Source organism: Camelina sativa, chromosome 17, assembly GCF_030686135.1.
Source record: "Camelina sativa cultivar CO46 ecotype springtype chromosome 17, ASM3068613v1".
In the NCBI taxonomy this organism is placed as follows: Eukaryota; Viridiplantae; Streptophyta; class Magnoliopsida; order Brassicales; family Brassicaceae; genus Camelina; species Camelina sativa.
In genome coordinates, this window is record NC_141896.1 from 23594261 (window position 1) to 23602687 (window position 8427).

Genomic DNA, 8427 nt, shown 5'->3' on the forward strand with positions numbered 1-8427 from the left:
TACAAGTCTACAAGCTCCAAATCTACTCAAATAAGGAGCCCTGATTTGTGGTACTTTTACAAGTCTCTAGCTTGCACCATATTCGCAGGAAGGAGACTGTGAATGTGAAGGATTATGAGCTCCAACTGCTAGAAATAGCCTTGTGTGGAATATTAGATAATGCTAGGGATGGTAAACCGCTAGTAGGGGATGTTGCGGACACTAGCATGGTTTTTGTGTTGCTTGATCAGTTCCTGTATCTGAAATCATGGAGAATGAAAACTGAGAGAATGGAAGGAGCTGGAGAGATCTCCATTGGAGGTTTGGTCACACCAATTTTGGTAGCTTGCGATGTGCCTGTGAAGGGAGTGGTACATGAGCCGAGATGGCTAGACATCGACTATCTCACATTGGCGAGATACCTGGCTTATGAGAAGCCAAATGATATGTTGCTCTTCAAGTTTGTTCATCCAGCAGTCGGAGCCACTCAAATGATCCTGCCCAACGCCGTGTGCACAAAAATCCGGCTATGGGAGAACATAGACTTCACGCTCCCATTGGAGGAGCTCTATAACCCTGAGGAGGAATCTGAAGCTGAAGAGAGAGAGCCGACTGGGCAAGGACAGGGAGAAAATACAGAGGACTATGATTTTGAGGAATATGTTTGCTCTCAAAAGCAACCTGACTGGGGTGAGGGAAGCTCACAAGAGGATCAGTTGGTTGAAGAGGATGAACAAGTTCCTGGCTAGGAAAGTGAAGGACCTTACCAGCACAGTGAAGGTGATGGGATGACAGATTAGGGAGTTGCAAGACAAGGCAAGCTATGCCTAATCTCCCACTTCGGCATATGCACCCACATTGATGGGTAGGAGCGGACCACTAGGAGAAATCCAAGGATTAGCACCTCCAGAGCCTCATGGGACATCCTCCTACGAGCCCCAAGCTGAGGAAAGTGTTACCAGACCCGATAGGTCACGGAGAAGCCATTCAGATGGGGTACACGATGCCTTACCCGATGCCACCATTAAGCACACATCCGGGTGAACCTTTAGGTCCTTTCCCTCCAACATATCAGATGCCATATCCGATGCCGTACGCGATGCACCCTGTGAGCAGCTATACGGGTGACCACTCCGGACCTCTTCCACCATACCCATCCTACTACACGATGCCCTACCCGATGAGCTACACGATGCCTTACCCGATTAACCCCTCAGATGCTGGTCCGAGCAAGTCGTCCGTGCACATAACTGAGCTCTCTGATGAGAGGATCCTGGTGCCTGCTGAAGCCGGTGACGATCCTGGGTACACGTTGGCGAGCATAGAGGCGGAAAATCGGTAATTTCATACCCCAGCTAAGGGGGTATGTTCAATTCCTATACCATATTTCACATTGTGTAAATTCATACATTAATTTAAATAAAATTCAAATTAACTGTCTCAACTTGTAAAACAGTGTTGTTTCATATATAAGTTGTGACGAAGATAACAGACAGTTAACGGTTGATTACGTGGACGCCAGGTATGAAACGACGTTGTTTGAGAAACAAAAAAAAAATGGTTAAACGACGTTGTTTCTTCCTTCTTCCTCTTTTCTTCTTTCTTTTTTCTATCTCCTTTCCCGAGTCGCATTTCTTTGTTCAATTGATCAGCTCTACGTTTCACTCAAAATGGAGAATTCTAAGGTTGAAGGCGAGCTCACTCCTCATGTCTACGGCTCTCTCTCCCTCATCGGTTCCTGGGATCCTTCCAAAGCTGTGAGCATCTCTTTGATTGTTTTTTTTCTTCGTCTTCACTTCCAATTCATCCATCTGGATTTTGATTGCGTCTCTGCGTCGTGCGTTTTTTTTCAATTTTGATTTAACAGCTTTCGATGCTGCATGAACCTGCGGCAATGTCGGAACTGAGCTTCGTTGTTCCTCCTGATCACGGTATTACTCTATTTGGTGGATTTATTTAGTGATCCTTTAGCATATTAGTTTGAAGCCTATGTTGTAATCTAAGCTTATGCATCACCTCTTTTGGTTTGGTATGGTCTCGTGTATAGAGACTTTGGATTTCAAGTTCTTGTTGAAGCCAAAGAACAGGAATACGCCTTGTATACTGGAGGAGGGTGAAAATAGGCTTCTTACTGGTGGTTCGTTACAAGGGGATGCTAGATTAGCTCTGTTTAGGCTTGAAGGTGATGTGATTGTTGAATTCCGAGTCTTCATCAAAGCTGACATAGTTTCGCCATTTGATCTTGCTACTAGTTGGAGAGCTTATAGGGAGAACCTCCAGCTTCTACTTCTTTGTTTTTATCCGCAATTCCATCTATCTGTAATGTGTTGGTTATGTCAATCCTGACAAATGAAAATTTTGTTTGATGTATCATTAGCAGTGTCCATCAGAAAGTTTGGAGCTCGATCTTGCGCATTTATGAGGTTCCTGCTCCTGCACCTTCTGCAAACTCGTCCCTTGTTTATGCGACTGACAAAGCCAAGAATCCATGATCTCTTTCAGCTTCTGGTACATTTCTTAATGATAAGACTACAAACACAGCTCCAAACATTTCTGAAGATTCTGACGATAGGGTTGATGGATCTCCATCTGCAAAGGTGCTACTTTGATTAGTTGCTTGGTAGATGCAGATCCTCCATTAAGTAACTTCCGGATTTCTTATTTAATCATTGCCATACATCTACCCACAGGAAATGACGATCATTGTTCTCGATCCCTCAAATATCTATTCGGCTTCAGGAGAGGCTGAGTCAAAGTCAATGGGAACACTCTCACCGTTTCGGCAGAAAGATGGTCAAAAGGGACTCTTTGTTGACCGCGGTGTTAGCTCCCCTAGGCTAGTCAAGTCTATTAGCGCAAGCTCTTTTTTGGTCGATACCAAGCTAATCAAGGTTTGGTCTGAGCTAGTTTCTATCTTTCAATGGGGTCATCAGAAATTTTTTTCTCTTGTTTCTCCTCTAAGTTGCGAATTCGATAAATGGCGGTTGTTGGGAACAACGTTTCGATTCTCCACAACGTTACGCTTGGAGGAACTGGGATACAGTGTGGAGATAGACACCCAATATTGGAGATGGGACTTGTATTTTGGGTAATACCACGATTGGAGAAGGAACTAAGATTGGTGTTGGATCGGTTGTGTTGAAGGATGTGCCGCCGCGTACAACGGATGTTGGAAACCCGGCGAGATTGCTTGGTGGAAAATAAGTAAAACGACGTCGTTTAACCAAATTTTTTTTTCTTCTGTTTCTCAAAACAACGTCGTTTCATACGTGGCGTCCACGTAATCAACCGTTAACTGTTTTTTATCACCGTCACAGCTTATGTATGAAACAACACTGTTTTACAAGTTGAGACAGTTAATTTGAATTTTATTTAACTTAATATATGAATTTACACAGTGTGAAATATGGTGTAGGAATTGAACATACCCCCTTAGCTGGGGTATGAAATTAATGATTTTCCGCATAGAGGCTGCCACAACCTCCTTCTTCATCAACCCATGAGGTACCACTTTCATCCAAACCATTGTTTATACCATTGCATTTTATTTTATTTCATTTTGTTTGATTCTCAGATTTATTTTCAGACTTTTATTTACACAAGGGACTATGTAATTTAAGTTTGGGGGAGGATCTGAGAATGTATATAACATTGTTTTTTATTTTCTTTATTTTCTTATTTCAAATTTTTGCATTCTAGTTTTATTCATTTGAGTCTGCATCTATTTGCATAAAAAAACACAATTTTTTTTTGAATTTTTGTTTTTAAAAAATAATAAAAAAGAGTGTTCATGTAGTTGCATTTACATAGTAGGAATGAGTCTAGACTGCTTCATATAAGATTGTTGCATATGCATTTTAGGAGACAATGATTAAAACCACTTTGTTTAAAGTCAAACCTTAGGGTTGAAGCTATAACCCTTAATCACAGTTCATTGTTGCTAGATCAATCTGTGGAAAAAAATGAAAAATCTTAGTTTAAAACCTTGCGTTTTTTGAAAGCTTCCTCCGCTTGCTTGAACATTGAATCATCTCTATATTATTGGACTGAACCTGAACTTAAATTGTCTTGCTTATGGAATTTGAATACTTGCTCATGGTAACTCTAAACTCGAGTTAACACTCCATTTTTGCCAATCTTTTCGTTTAACCCGATTTGTTTTTCCCTAACTTTGAACCCAAATCTTTCTTTCAAATCTTGTTGTGAATTGTTGAGTGAGGCCTTTTCATTGTGCTATAGGTTGTGAAACCTTGAGAGTATTGAGAACGACAAAGAACTGGCTCTTGTTTTAGCTAAGTTTAGAACCATTTGAACTAGCTAATAGAATCGGTCTTGAAAGATAGGTGGTTAGCATGTTTATTTGGGGTTGGGTTGAGGAATAAAAGAGAAACTAAAGAAGGAAGTCCCTAAGGTTCGGTTTAATTAGCTCTAAATCTTTAAGTAAATAAAAAGAGAAAGATCTTGCTATAATCTCCTAGAAAAAGAAAAAAAATTAATAATAATATAGGAATATTATTAGGAGTTTAGCAAAGAAAGAAAAAGAAAAAAAAAAGAGCTAGATATTTAAAGTTTAGACCTTAGGGATTGTAAAAAAAAAAGAGAGAAGTTAAAATCAAAGTTATGGGTAGTTTTACTCTAGGGTGTTGGAAATAAATAAAGTGAATGAGAAAAGGTTAGATTATCAAGAGTTAAGCTTTGTATGCCCAAATTGTTCTCAGTCTTAGATAGTTTTCACAACTGTCTAGCATTCCATCTTTTGAGAGAAAGTCACCCAAAGATATTGTTTGAAACCCACCTACCAAAAAGCCTTACCCTTGAAACCGATTGAGCTTGATTCACTTTCCATTTGCAAGAATTTGCCAAACACTTTAATGAATGTGAAAGAGATGTTCTTTGGAATTGCAAGTCCTTACTGTTACTTGGAGGATGAACTAGATCGACGCATGACAATAAGCATAGAAAAATATTTGTAAGTATGTTGATTGATCTTAGCACCATTAAACTATCTTTAAGGACTATAGTTTGAATCCTTCGTTTAGCACAAAAAGGTTATGAGTCCCCATTTTTAAAACCTCATCCTCCTACTTCCTTGCTAGAGGACTAGCAAGATTTAAGTTTGGGGGTGTGATAACTCTCTAATTTACATGTTTTAAGCATTTTTTTTTCCATATTTTGCATTATATATATCCTAACCTTAGCATTTTTAGGTCATTAACTGTAGGAATTTGCATTTAGGCCATTTAGGGTGTTGCATTCTTGCATTTGCAAATTTTGGATGAAAACATGTGCTTTAGAGTCTAAAATGGGGAGAAACAAGGTCAAGTCTGAGCATATACCCGAAGGAGCTATTGAGCAGGAAGAACAGTCCGAACCTCAACCCGATTGAAGAGGATCCAACGGCAGGAAGAACAACCCGAAGACCTATCCGAGGAGTAACCCGACCTTATCCTCGAGCACTGCCTCGAGCAGACCCTCCGGCAGGACTGGGCAGCTAGGTTTAAAGGGTTTCCATATATAAACCCCCTCTTCTTCCTCTCGCCCTATCACACCGCAGACACTCAGAACAGAGAGCGAGAGCTTCTGAGAGATCCGGAGCGACTCAAACACTTTTTCTACTTTGTTAGGATTTATTTTTACTTCTTTTTCTATTCTTCTTAGTTTTCGTTTCTGTACTCTTCTATTTTTATTCTATTTTTAATACAATGCAATTTTCGTTTATTTGTGTTTCTATTTTTTGTGCAATGAGATCTGAGTAGTGAAATAAAGTTTCTAGGGATGGGATAGACAAATATGTGTTCTTGATCGGTTAGGATGTCTTAGCTTGATTGTTTATGTTATACAAATTCCTTTCCAGATTGGTGTTCTTAATGCTAGTTTCAGACCGAGAGGTTGAGATTAGATCTAGGATATTTTTCCATCGAGAGATGTAGTTGAAATGCTTGAATCAATCAATGCTAGAGATTTACTAACTTAACCTAAGAGATTAGATGTGTAAGGAGTTTATTGACAATAATGAATCGGTTTGTATTGCCTGCTTGGTCATGTTTCTCTAGCGAGAGTTGGGTAGGAGAGTGATCAAGGTTGATTGTTTCTATTACGAGAGTGTTTTAACAAGATTTTAGAGATTCATTGTCTAGGGAATATTTGCTTGAGGCATGTAGGACATCCCAAATTGGTCAAGGACACTTAGGAGTCGATTACCCCATCCTTAGGAGCTTTCGTATCTGGATTGTTTAACTTTAATTAATAACTCGACCACTTACCTGAACTGGTGCACGATCACAATCTTCAAGTATACCTTTGAGCTGTTCGTCCTTTACTTCTTAACCCGATCTCTCCACCCGATCTTGTACTCGAATGCCTGCATCGAGTGCTTAGGTCATGTGGTTCTTGTTTATTTGCTTTCTTTTGATTATTGTAGGATTGTTAAATCAAACCCCAATTACTGCTTGGATTGACTTGCATTGTTATGATCATATCTTATCTGCTAGCATAACAACCATTTGGATAGATAACCCTTTGTACTACAACTGCATAGCAAAATAATACCCTGGATGAAATCCTGTTATCACATGCCTAGAGGACTAGCATCACGAGGAGCTTGTTGATGGTCTCGGCCAACTACAGGGTCGAGTTGCGGATCAGCGGGTACAAAGTTGGGGTTGCCACCTTGTTCAAGAATCTTTTCTCCTTGCTCGTTGAGGGCAGGAGGTATCAGCGGTTGGTCAAGGTTAAGGGGACCTTGGTCCTCGTTCCTTTCATTGGCCATTAGTTGTTGTTTTTGAATTTTTCTAAGCTCATGTTCTAATCGATCAATGTCTTGAATTGGAGATACGGTTCCGGAGGGTTGACTCCTAGTCATGCACTACAAAATCCAAAAAAAAAGAAACTAAAAGGGAAAATAGAGGTTATCGAAAAACAAGAAAATTAAATCTAAAATTGAAAAATTCAAAAGAAAAGTTCAAAGTATCTTAGACGAGAGTTCTTATCAAATTCAATGGGCAGCTAGTTACTCCCCGGCAACGGCGCCAAAAAGCTTTGATGTGTGTGATTTTTCACTCCAAATCTTTCACCTGAAAAGACCACACGACGACTGAAAGTGCACAGTTAATCAATGTAGTATTTTAGGATCTATACCACAGAGAGTAATAGCTAACACAAATTGAATTAAATGAGAAAGAACTATGGCTAAGACTAAGGCGTTGGGCGTTTGGGAATCATCTCATGGTTTTCATGGTTCTAAGCAATATTAAGTGTCAAGATCTAACAAGTAACTACTAATTTCGGTCTTGGTTCTCAACTATGAGACACTAATGAACTAACAAGCTATTATTATAGAATGAAAGTCTAAAGTCTTCATACTCTGTTACTCAACTCACGCAGGCAACGACGCATGTCAACCAGCTAGTAAAACAAGTTCGATACATTCACCAAACTCCGCAACTCAACTTAAGCAGGTGACGACGCGAGGTTTCGGTATAACACTAGTTCAGAGAATTAGGATAACGCGATTAACGCTCCCGTTCTCTAGGTCAGTACTCTGTGATCAATCCAAACACATGCATTAAGATAAAGATCTTCCAAAAGAACTCTAATATAAAACCGAAAATAAGATCTAACAACCTAATTGAAGCAAACCATGAATTCCCCTTGAATCACCCCATAAAACCCAACAAATAAAACTTCTCGTTCATGATTCAAAGAAACGACATTGATATTATAAAGTATAGCATCAAAAACGAATCAATAAACAAAAGGGGTTCAAAGGAAACTTTTCTATTTGCCACAAAAGTAACTTGATTCCCAAAAAGCAATGAAAGTATGAAAGAACTAGAAAGAGAGATGCTGGTGGATCTTCAAGCTTCAATGGAACAAGAGGTTGCGGCTGCTTCTCTGGTCGTGGCTATGGCTACTCCAAAAGCTATTGATGATGCACACTTGAAACTCTAGGTTTTGATGAGTATTTGTAGGGTTTTGTCTTGGATTAGGGTTTGTAAGGGTAAAAACATATTTTCTTCTTGAGTAAAGGACAAGGGGCGGCGAAAGAGGATTCTAGACCTTGGTGGAGGTTTGGACTGCGCCTTCGTGATGGTTGATGGTCATGCCTTCAATAAAAGCCCATCGGCTGGATGCTTCTCTTCACGTCGGTTTATAAGACGTCTCGGTAAATTGGACATCTTCCGGATGACTGAACGGATTGACTTGATTCTATTTCTAGGAGAAAGATGACTCTCCCAGATTTCCATAGTCACCAAGCACGATATAATTTGAGTTCTGTAAGTTCTTCAAAAGTGGCTCGTACTGTAAAGCTCTGAATCTGTCCTGAAACATGTTTTCCGTGTTTTTGGTCCAATTTGTTATAAAACCTATAAAACCTTCTTGAAACCTAAAATACTTGATAATAGACTTTTTATACCTGAAATCTTATCAAAATTTTCCTAAATGCAT